This window comes from Salvelinus namaycush, chromosome 8, assembly GCF_016432855.1.
Source record: "Salvelinus namaycush isolate Seneca chromosome 8, SaNama_1.0, whole genome shotgun sequence".
Classification (NCBI taxonomy): Eukaryota; Metazoa; Chordata; class Actinopteri; order Salmoniformes; family Salmonidae; genus Salvelinus; species Salvelinus namaycush.
Window position 1 is genome coordinate 56657508 of NC_052314.1, and position 12550 is coordinate 56670057.

General features: G+C 42.2%; 1 protein-coding gene across 2 annotated transcripts in view; it reads right to left on the reverse strand.

Annotated features, from left to right (window-relative positions):
* Nucleotides 1-12550, reverse strand: part of LOC120052881 (choline transporter-like protein 1) — a 29091-nt gene that overhangs the window by 2646 nt on the left and 13895 nt on the right. The gene's annotated exons all lie outside the window — the stretch shown is intronic.

Genomic DNA, 12550 nt, shown 5'->3' on the forward strand with positions numbered 1-12550 from the left:
TCCACCCATTGTCTGGCTTGACAAACTGGTGGTTGGTATAAGTGAAAGCGAGAATGTTTAAAAACGGCACATCAGCCACGTGAAGAGTTCATTCTGTTCCAGAGCAGCACTGGGTGGGATATACCTACTACTGTATGTAGCGCACACGAGCAAAACACCCTCAAACTCTTCAGAAAAGTCTCTTAAAAGACGCTGATTCTCCGGTGGTTTTTTGATACTACAGCACAGGGGAAAAAAATAATCTGAGAACACGCCCATACTCTTTTACACAGACATAGGTGAGTGGAGATTGGTGAAGAAATGTTACCTGTGTACAGTTTATGGTAATCTCCTGTTTTCTTTATCTGTGGTACTTATTTACATTTTTACATTACATTTAAGTCATTTAGCAGACGCTCTTATCCAGAGCGACTTACAAGTACATATATTCATACTTTTTTTGTACTGGTCCCCCGTGGGAATCGAACCCACAACCCTGGCGTTGCAAGCGCCATGCTCTACCAACTGAGCCACACGGGACCACTTATGTTTAACTATATTGAGTAAATGTCCTAATTTCTACTGTATGTTTTAGGGTTAAACAACTTGAATCAAGATTGGTTAGTATTCCTTAAATGCCCTGTTGACAATGGCACTAAAACTATTGAGAGCAGAGTCAGCAGAGGAAAATTCTCTGTTAATCTATATATTTTAATAAAAAATAAAACGTTTTGTTTTTTAAAATGTAACCTTTATTTAACTAGGCAAGTCTGTTAAGAACAAATTCTTATTTACAATGACGGCATACGCGTCCAAACCCGGACGACGCTGGGCTAATTGTGCGCCGCCCTATGGGTCTCCCAATCACGGCCGGTTGTGATACAGCTTGGAATCGAATCAGGGTGTCTCTAGCACTGAGATGCAGTGCCTTAGACCGCTGCACCACTCGGGAGCCTTCATATTTAATGCATTATTGATTGATTATAATCTGGAGCCTATTAGTATTTTGATCTGAAGTATTTCAGAGAGTGTTGGCAGTAAAAAACAAAACTATTCTTTACAGTTTCGACTTTGCGCTCTTCTCTAGATATGGCTTCCTCAAGCAGTCTGAAGAGCAGTTCCTGTGCTCTGAGCCAGTCACCACTTCATGTAGACACAACTTCTGCATGGTCTGTATCACAAAGTACTGGGATAGCAAGAACCTGTGTCACTGAGTCAGGGGAAGTTCTCCAGATGACCTAAGCTTTGTGTCAACACAACCTTCAGAGAGGTTGTAGGGAATTGTAAAAGGATGAGACAAAGGTAAAGACGAGTCCCCTTCGAACCCAGAAAAGTGCCTTGTGACAAATGCGCAAAGCCCTGAAGTCCTGCCTGGTGTGTCAGACCTCTTACTGTGAGACTCACCTGGATCCTCATCAGATAGCCCCACCCTTAAAGAGACACAAACTGGTCAACCCTGTGGAAAACCTAGAAGACAGGATGTGTAAGAAGCATGACAGACTCTTGGAGATGTTCTGTAGGACTGACCAGACATGTGTGTCAGTTCTGCACTGAGGCAGAACACAATACTCATGACACTGTCCCTATAGAGGAAGAGTGACACAGAGAGAGAGATAGCAGAGTGTGTGCAGTTCTTCAGTACTCTGGTGCGCTCCATTGAGAAAAACCAGCCTGAGCTTGTTGAAGTGATTGAGGAGAAGCAGAAAGCAGTAGAGGGGCAGGCTGAAGGGTTCATTAAAGATCTGGAGCAGGAAATCACTGAGCTCATTGTTCACAGCGATCTGTGTGTGGGGACTGAGCTGGAGGAGATACTGAATAAAGAGATGGAGAAGCTGCCTGAAGTCAAACTGAAGAGGATTCAGCAGTATGCAGTGGATGTGACTCTGGACCCTGATACAGCACATCCCAAACTCATCCTATCTGAAGATGGAAAACAAGTAAGACATGGAAACACACCACAGAATCTTCCAGACAATCCAAAAAAGGTTCGATTGTTATGCCATGACCCTTGAAAGGGATGGTTAAGGGGAAGACTGACTGGGATGTAGGAGTGGCCAGAGAGTCCTTTGACAGGAATGAAAAAAAAAAAAAAAAAAAAAAAAAATCACACTGAGCCCTGAGAATGGACTCTGGACCGTGTTCCACAGTCCTCCTCTCCCTGAGAAGCCCCAGAAGGTGAGGGTGTTTGTGGACTATGAGGAGGGTCAGGTCTCCTTTTATGATGTGGAGACAGGTCTCACATCTACTATTCCACTCTCCGCACCTTTAAAGAGAAACTCTTTCCATTCTTTGAATCCTGTAATAATACTGATGGTAAAAACTCAGCCCCTCATCTCTCATGTCAATCACCCAGACTGATTAAAAGATGAGGTAACTGCTTTTTTTGCAACAGACCATTTACAAATCATCAAATGAGTGTATTTTGCCAGATTGATATGTCACATGATTAGAATATCCACATTGTCTGCTGAAATGTTCTGTACATCTTAACATGGATAATACATGCTTGTACAGTTGAAGTCAGAATTTTACATACACTTAGGTTGGAGTCATTAAAACTCGTTTTTCAACCACTCCACAAATTTCTCGTTAAACTATAGTGTTGGCAACTCGGTTAGGACATCTACTTTGTGCATGACACAAGTCATTTTTCCCAACAATTGTTTACAGACAGATTATTTCACTTATAACTCAATGTATCACAATTCCAGAGGGTCAGAAGTTTACATACACTAAGTTGACTGTGCCTTTAAACAGCTTGGAAAATTCCAGAAAATTATGTCATGGCTTTAGAAGCTTCTGATAGGCTAATTGACATAATTGGAGGTGTACCTGTGGATGTATTTCAAGGCCTACCTTCAAACTCAGTGCCTCTTTGCTTGACATCATGGGAAAATCAAAAGAAATCAACCAAGACCTCATAATTAAAATTGTAGACCTCCACAAGTCTGGTTCATCCTTGGGAGCAATTTCCAAATGCCAGAAGGTACCACGTTCATCTGTACAAACAATAGTATGTAAATATAAACACCATGGGACCACGCAGCCGTCATACCGCTCAGGAAGGAGACACATTCTGTCTCCTAGAGATTAACGTACTTTGGTGCGAAAAGTGCAAATCAATCCCAGAACAACAGCAAAAGACCTTGTGGATATGCTGGAGGAAACAGGTACAAAATTATCTATATCCACAGTAAAACGAGTCCTATATCAACATAACCTGAAAGGTCGCTCAGCAAGGAAGAAGCCACTGCTCCAAAACCGACATAAAAAAGCCAGACTACGGTTTGCAACTGCACATGGGGACAAAGGCAGTACTTTTTGGAGAAATCTCCTCTGGTCTGATGAAACAAAAATAGAACTGTTTAGCCATAATGACCATCCTTATGTTTGGAGGAAAAAGGGGGAAGCTTGCAAGCCGAAGAACACTATCCCAACTGTGAAGCACGGGGAAGCCAGCATCATGTTGTGGGGGTGCTTTGCTGCAGGAGGGACTGGTGCACTTCACAAAATAGATGGCATCATGAGGTAGGAAATTATGTGGATATATTGAAGCAACATCAAGACATCAGTCAGGAAGTTAAAGCTTGGTCGCAAATAGGTCTTCCAAATGGACAATGGTCCCAAGCATACTTCCAAAGTTGTGGCAAAATCTCTTAAGGACAACAAAGTCAAGGTAGTGGAGTGGCCATCACAAAGCCCTGACCTCAATCCTATAGAAAATGTGTGGGCAGAACTGAAAAAGTGTGTGCGAGCAAGGAGGCCTACAAAACTGACTCAGTTACACCAGCTCTGTCAGGAGGAATGGGCCAAAATTCACCCAACTTATTGGGAAGCTTGTGGAAGGCTACCCGAAACATTTGACCCAAGTTAAACAATTTAAAGGCAATGCTACCAAATACTAATTGAGTGTACGTAAACTTCTGACCCACTGAGAACGTGACGAAAGAAATAAAAGCTTAAATAAATAATTCTCTACTATTATTCTAACATTTCACATTCTTAAAATAAAGTGGTGATCCTAACTGACCTAAGACAGGGAATTTTTATTAGGATTAAATGTCAGGAATTGTGAAAAACTTCAACTATATTTACTGAAAATCAAGACTCAACTGGAATTAAATTCAATAAGAAATATGAAAAGTTGTTGCTTTGATTATTCACATCTATATACAGTGTGCCTTCAGAAAATATTCATACCTTTGACTTACTCCACATTTTGTTGTGTTACAGCCTGAATTCAAATGGATTAAATATATAATTTATTTCACCCATCTACACACAATTCCCCATAATGACAAAGTGAAAACATGGTTTTAGATTTTTTCCCAAATTTGTTCAAATTGAAATACAGGAATATCTCATTTACATAAGTTCACACCCCTTTGCAATGACACTACAAATTGAGCTCAGGTGCATCCAATTTCCTTTGATCATCCTTGAGATGTCACAACAACTTGATTGGAGTATGCCAATTCAATTGTTTGTACATGATTTATAAAGAAACAGACCTGTCTATATAAAAAAGTAGTTGACAGTGCATGTCAGAGCAGAAACTACAGTATACCGTGAAGTCTAAGGAACTGTCCGTAGATCTCCCGAGATAGAATTGTGATGAGGCATATATCTGGAAGGATATAAAACAATTTCTAGAGTGTTGAGTTTCTCCATCATTGGGAAATTAAAAAAAATATGGTTACTACCCAGACTCATCCTAGAACTGGCCGCCAAACCAAACTGAGCAACCTGGTAAGCAGGACCTCAGTCAGGGAGGTGACCAAAAATCCAATGACCACTGACAGAACTACAGAGTTCCTTGGCTGAGATGGGAGAACCTGCCAGAAGGACAACAGTCTCTACAGCACTTCACCAATATGGGCTTGATGGGAGAGCGGCCAGACAAAAGCCACCCCTAATAAAAAGGCACATGGTAGCATGGCTGGAGTTTGCAAACAGGCAAAAGTTTCTGTGGTTTGATGAGACAAAAATGTAACTCTTTGGCGTGACTGCAAAGCACTATCTCTGGAGAAAACCAGCCCAGCTCATCACCCGTCTAACGGTGAAGCATGGTGGTGGCAGCATCATGCTATGGGGATGCTTTTCAGTGGCAGAGACTGGTAAGGCTAAAGGGAACAATGAATGGAGCCAAATGCAGGCAAATCCTTGATGAGAACCTGCTTCACAGTGCAAACGACCTTCTACTGGGGTGAAGATTTAAGCTCCAACAAGACAATGACCCCAAGCCTACAGCCAAAGCAATACTGGAATGGCTTCAGAATAAGAATGTGAAAGTCCTTAAGCCTGAGCTTTGGCTGGGCCTCTTAAAACACATTGAACATCTGTGGAAAGAGTTGAAGATTGCTGTTCACCACCACTCCCCATTTAACTTAACAGAGCTTGAGAAAATCTGCAAGGAAGAATGGGAGAAAATCCCCAAATCCAGATGTGGAAAGCTGATACAGGCATATCCAAGATGACTCAAAGCTGTAATCGCCACCAAAAGTGTTTCTACACAGTATTGACTCAGGGGTATGAATACTTATGTAAATTTGTTATTTCTGTAATTCAATACATTTTCAATAATTTCTAAAGAACATGTTTTCACTTTGTCATTATTGTGTATGTGTGTTGATGGGTGAGAAAAACCCATTTTATTAACTTTGAATTCAGGCTGTAACACAGCAAATTGTGGAAAATGTGTGACAGACTTTGTTCCCACACTCGGGACTCTGACTCTCTTTTGGTTACACAGACTTTTGGCCTCCCATCCTATTCTAACCACCTCTCGCCGGCTTTGTATTCATGTTACCTGATGAAATTGCTGTACAATATGATCTTGTTGCCATCTGATGCACATTCAGATGTCATAAAATCAGCACTGCAGATCTCTCCCTGTCCTATGCGATGCCTTGATTGTATTACTGTTGATGATATCTGGAAATGTGCATGTACACCCTGGCCCACCTACCGTTGCTAGCCCCAATTCTGACTTGTGCTCTGATATCTGCTCTCGTAAAAGCCTGGGTTTTCTGCACGTTAACACTAGAAGCTTATTACCTAAAATGGATCAATTGAAAGTGTGGGTTCACTGCTCCAATCCACATGTGTTGGTCATTACTGAGACGTGGTTAAGGAAGAGTGTTTTGAATACTGATGTTAACCTTTCTGGTTATAACCTTGTTCGACAAGACAGATCTTCCAAAGGTGGGGGAGTGGCAATCTTTACCAAGGATCACCTTCAGTGCTCGGTTATCTTCACCAAGTCTGTCCCCAAACAATTTGATTTGCTGGTTTTAAGCATTCAACTTTCAAATAGTTCTTTGTTGACTGTTGCTGAGTGCTATCGTCCTCCATCAGCACCGGCCTGTACCCTACCTGACCTAAGCTCTTTCCTGGCCCCATACACTAAGTCTGAATTTGTCCTACTAGGTGACCTAAACTGGGATATGCTTAAACCACCTGACCAGGTCGTAAAGCAATGGGACTCCCTAAACCTTTCTCAGATTAATCACCAATCCCGCAAATTATGACTCCAAACACCCAGAAAAGGCTACTCTCCTCAATGTTATCCTCACAAATAATCCTGATAGTGATCACTGTTTTACAGCCTGTGTTCGTAATGGCTTCTCAGTGAAACCACAGGTCCTGATTTGTTATAGACACTTGCTAAAAAACTTTAATGAGCAAGCCTTCCTTCATGAACTGGCCTCTCTAAAATGGTATAGAATCAGCTTGAACTATAGCCAGTCAGCCTGAGTATGCACACGCATACTCAGGCTGACTGGCTATAGTTCAGGCAAATGAGAAATAAGTGTACTCAGGCTATCCGGAAGGCCAAAGTTAGTTACTTTAAGGAGCAGTTCTCTCTCTGTGGGTCTAACCCCAAGAAGTTCTTGAAAACGGTTAAAGACCTGGAGAATAAACCCTCCTCCTCACAGCTGCCCATGTCCCTTAATGTTGATGTAGTTGTTACTGACAAGAAGCACATGGCTGAACTCTATAATCACCACTTCATTAAGTCAGCCCTTCCAACATTTCCTCATCTACCACCCCTTCCAATGCGACTATCCTCGATGCTTCTCCCTCTTTTTCCCCTGCCCCGCTACAAAGTTTCTCCCTGCAGGCAGTCACTGAGTCCGAGGTGCTAAAAGGACTCCTTAAACTTGACCCCCAAAAAACATCTGGGTCAGATGGTTTAGACCCTTTCTCTTGTCCAGATGGGTTAGGGCAGTGTGGTTGCGATTGCGTCGTCTGTGGACGTATTGGGTCGGTAAGCAAATTGGAGTGGGTCTAGGTGTCAGGTAGGGTGGAGGTGATATGGTCTTTGACTAGTCTCTCAAAGCACTTCATGATGACGGAAGTGAGTGCTACGGGGCGGTTTTCATTTAGCTCAGTTACCTTAGCTTTCTTGGGAACAGGAACAATGGTGGCCCTCTTGAAGCATGTGGGAACAGCAGACTGGGATAAGGATTGATTGAATATGTCCGTAAACACACCAGCCAGCTGGTCTGCGCAATACTCTTTAGCCGGCCCACAAGAATGGAATGGTCTACCGTATCAAAATCTTTGGGCAAGTCAATAAAAATAGCAGCACAACATTGCTTAGAATCAAGGGCAATGGTGACATCATTGAGGACCTTTAAGGTTGCAGTGACCCATCCATAACCTGAGCGGAACCTAGATTGCATACCAGAGCGAATACTATAGACATCAAGATAGCCTGTCAGTTGATTATTGACAAGTTTTTCCAACGCTTTTGATAAACAGGCCAAAATAGAAATGGGCCTATAACAGTTAGGATCAGCTTGATCTCCCTCTTTAAATAAAGGACGAACTGAGGCTGCCTTCCAAGTAATGCAAACCTCCCCAGAAAGGAGAGAGGCTTGGCAATGATAGGGGCAGCAACCTTAAAGAAGGAATACCTATGTGAGAATGCTGTTCATCGACTACAGCTCAGCATTTAACACCATAGTACCCTCCAAACTCGTCATCAAGCTCGAGACCCTGGGTCTCGACCCCGCCCTGTGCAACTGGGTACTGGACTTCCTGACGGGCCGCCCCCAGGTGGTGAGGGTAGGTAACAACATCTCCACCCCGCTGATCCTCAACACTGGGGCCCCACAAGGGTGCGTTCTGAGCCCTCTCCTGTACTCCCTGTTCACCCACGACTGCGTGGCCATGCACGCCTCCAACTCAATCATCAAGTTTGCGGACGACACAACAGTGGTAGGCTTGATTACCAACAACGACGAGACGGCCTACAGGGAGGAGGTGAGGGCCCTCGGAGTGTGGTGTCAGGAAAATAACCTCACATTCAACGTCAACAAAACAAAGGAGATGATTGTGGACTTCAGGAAACAGCAGAGGGAGCACCCCCCTATCCACATCGACGGGACAGTAGTGGAGAGGGTAGTAAGTTAAGTTCCTCGGTGTACACATCACAGACAAACTGAATTGGTCCACCCACACAGACAGCGTTGTGAAGAAGGCGCGGCAGCGCCTCTTCAACCTCAGGAGGCTGAAGAAATTCGGCTTGTCACCAAAAGCACTCACAAACTTTTACAGATGCACAATCGAGAGCATCCTGTCGGGCTGTATCACCGCCTGGTACGGCAACTGCTCTGCCCACAACCGTAAGGCTCTCCAGAGGGTAGTGAGGTTTGCACAACGCATCACCGGGGCAAACTACCTGCCCTCCAGGACACCTACACCACCCGATGTCACAGGAAGGCCATAAAGATCATCAAGGACAACAACCACCCGAGCCACTGCCTGTTCACCCCGCTATCATCCAGAAGGCGAGGTCAGTACAGGTGCATCAAAGCAGGGACTGAGAGACTGAAAAACAGCTTCTATCTCAAGGCCATCAGACTGTTAAACAGCCACCACTAACATTTAGTGGCTGCTGCCAACATACGGACTCAACTCCAGCCACTTTAATAATGGGAATTGATGGAAATTTATGTAAAAATGTATCACTAGCCACTTTAAACAATGCCACTTAATATAATGTTTACATACCCTACATTACTCATCCCATATGTATATACTGTACTCTATATCATCTACTGCATCTTGCCATCTTTATGTAATACATGTATCACTAGCCACTTTGAACTATGCCACTTTATGTTTATATACCCCACATTACTCATCTCATATGTATATTCTGTACTCTATACCATCTTGCCTATGCCGTTCTGTACCATCACTCATTCATATATCTTTATGTACATATTCTTTATCCCTTTACACTTGTGTGTATAAGGTAGTAGTTGTGGAATTGTTAGGTTAGATTACTCGTTGGTTATTACTGCATTGTCGGAACTAGAAGCACAAGCATTTCGCTACACTCGCATTAACATCTGCTAACCATGTGTATGTGACAAATAAAATTTGATTTATTGGTGTCTGGGGTGTCTTTGGCCTGGTTTGCTAACTACCTCTCTCAAAGAGTGCAGTGTATAAAGTCAGAAAATCTGCTGTCTCAGACACTGCCTGTCACCAAGGGAATACCCCAATGCACAATCCTAGGCCCCACACTCTTCACAACTTACATCAACAACATAGCTCAGGCAGGAAACTCTCTCATCCATTTATATGCAGATGATAGTCTTATACTCAGTTGGCCCCTCCCTGGATTTTGTGTTAAATGCTCTACAACAAAGCGTTCTTAGTGTCCAGCAAGCTTTCTCTGCCCTTAACCTTGTTCTGAACACCTCCAAAACAAAGGTCATGGGGTTCGGTAAGAAGAATGCCCCTCTTCTCACAGGTGTTATTACTACCGCTGAGGGTTTAGAGCTTGAGGTAGTACTTGGGAGTATGGCTAGACGGTGCACTGTCCTCCTCTCAGCACATATCAAAGCTGCAGGCTAAAGTTAAAACTAGACTTGGTTTCCTCTATCGTTATCGCTCCTCTTTCACCCCAGCTGCCAAACTAACCCTGATTCAGATGACCATCCTACCCTTGCTTGATTACGGAGACATCATTTATAGATCAGCGGGTAAGGGTGCTCTCGAGTGGCTAGATGTTCTTTACCATTCGGCCATAAGATTTGCCACCAATGCTCATAATAGCACATATCACTGCACTCTATACTCCTCTGTAAACTGGTCATCTCTGTATACCCGTCGCAAGACCCACTGGTTGATGCTTATTTATAAAACCCTCTTAGGCCTCACTCCCCCCTATCTGAGATACCTACTGCAGCCCTCATCCTCCACATAAAACACCCGTTCTACCAGTCGCATTCTGTTAAAGGTCCCCAAAGCACACACGCATCACTGGGTCGCTCCTCTTTTCAGTTCGCTGCAGCTAGCGACTGGAACGAGCTGCAACAAAACACTTAAACTGGACAGTTTCTCTCTTCATTCAAAACTCAAATCATGGACCCTCTTACTGACAGTTCTGGCTGCTTTGTGTGATGCATTGTTGTCTCTACCTTCTTGCCCTTTGTGCTGTTGTCTGTGCCCAATAATGTTTGTACCATGTTTTGTGCTGCTACCATGTAGTGTTGCTAACATGATGTGTTGTCATGTGTTGCTGCCTTGCCATGTTGTCATCTTAGGTCTCTCTTTATGTAGTGTTGTCTCTCTTGTTGTGATGTGTGTTTTGTCCTATATTTAATTTCATTTTTAATCCCAGGCCCCCGTTCCCGCAGTAGGCATTTCGCCTTTAGGTAGGCCATCATTGTAAATAAGAATTTGTTCTTAACAGATTAGCATAGTTAAATAAAGGTTAAATAAAATAAGTCAACATGTTGATACTGTATAAGTCAATACAATAAAGGATGTACTCAGCCATCCACAGACTTGGATGTAGATGCGGATGAATGATAAAGGACATACAGTGCCTTCAGAAAGTATTCACACCCCTCTACTTCTTCCACATTGTGTTACAAAGTGAGATTACAATGGATTTGTTATTCTGTTTGATAAACAATCGACACAAAATACTCTAATGTCAAAGTGGAAGAAAAATGAATAAATGTAATACAACAAGTGACTAAATGAGATTAAGACATGAAGGTCAGCGAAAGTAATGGACTGTTGTTTCTCTTTGCTTGGTCTTTTACCAAATAGGGCTATCTTCTGTATACCACCCCTACCTTGTCACAACACAACTGCTTGGCTCAAACACATTATGGGAAGAAATGTCACAAATTCACTTTTAACAAGTCACACCTGTTAATTGAAATGCATTCCAGGTGACTACCTCATGAAGCTGGTTTACATTTACATCATTTACATTTAAGTCATTTAGCAGACGCTCTTGAGAGAATGACAAGAATTCTGTCATCAAGGCAAAGGGTGGCTACTTTGAAGAATCTCAAATATATTTAGATTTGTTTAACACTTTTTGGTTACTACATTATTCCATGTGTTATTACATAGTTTTGATGTCTTCACAATTATTATAGAAAATAGAAAAAATAAAGAAAAACCCTTGAATGAGAAAGTGTCCAAACTTTTGACTGGTGTATATATATATATATATATATACACACACACACACACACACACACTAATTGAAAATAAATCACTAATATATTTTTATTAGATAAGTGTTCAACCACCTGAGTCAATGTGTTAGAATCATCTTTGGCGGCGATTACAGCCGTTAGTCTTTATGGGTAAGTCTCTAAGAGCTTTTAAAACCTGGATTGTCATAGATTTTCAAGCCAATTTAAGTCATAACTGTAACTAGGCCACTCAGGAACATCCAATGTCGTCTTGGTAAGTAACTCCAGTGTATATTTGGCCTTGCGTTTTAGGTCATTGTCCTGCTGAAAGGAGTATTTGTCTCCCAGTGCCTGTTGCAAAGCAGACTGAACCAGGTTTTCCTGGTCATTAGGTTTTATGCAGTGTCTATTACATTGTCCAAACGCACGGTCGCTTTACCACAATAACATTTTCACAAATGCCTTCCTACGCCATTCCCAAATATTCTATGCAAGTACGAAAATAACCATATCTAAGTGGTCGCTTGTCAGAAAATGTAAACAAAAGATATCATCTTCTTCCTGGGGGTGTTTATGAACAGATTTTTATAAGATTTCATGTTGCTAAAACACTGTCACATCCTCTTTAAGTGACTGTCAGTGACTGACATAAGAGGAAGGTGTTAACCCAAAAAATGATTAATTCATTCAAGGTTTATACAAATATGTCCATTCAATAGAGAATTGTCCATATTGTTAAAAAAGTTACAGACTATGTACAAGACCTTACCAGCAGCGTGTAGTCCTTACCTTGAAATGCTTACTTACAAGTCCTTAACCAACAGTGCAGTTCAAGACGTGTTAAGAAAATATTTACCAAATAAGACTAAAAGTTGAAAATAATAAAAAGTATCAATAAAATAACAATAACGAGGCTGTATACAGGGGGTAACGTTACCGAGTCAATGTGCAGGGGTACAGGTTAGTTGAGGTAATTTGTACGTGTAGGTAGGGGTGAAGTGACTCTACATAGATCATAAAACAACGAGTAGCAGCAGTGTACAAAACAAATGAGGGGGGTTGTCAAAGTAAATAGTCTGGTGGCCATTTGATTAATTGTTCAGCTGTCT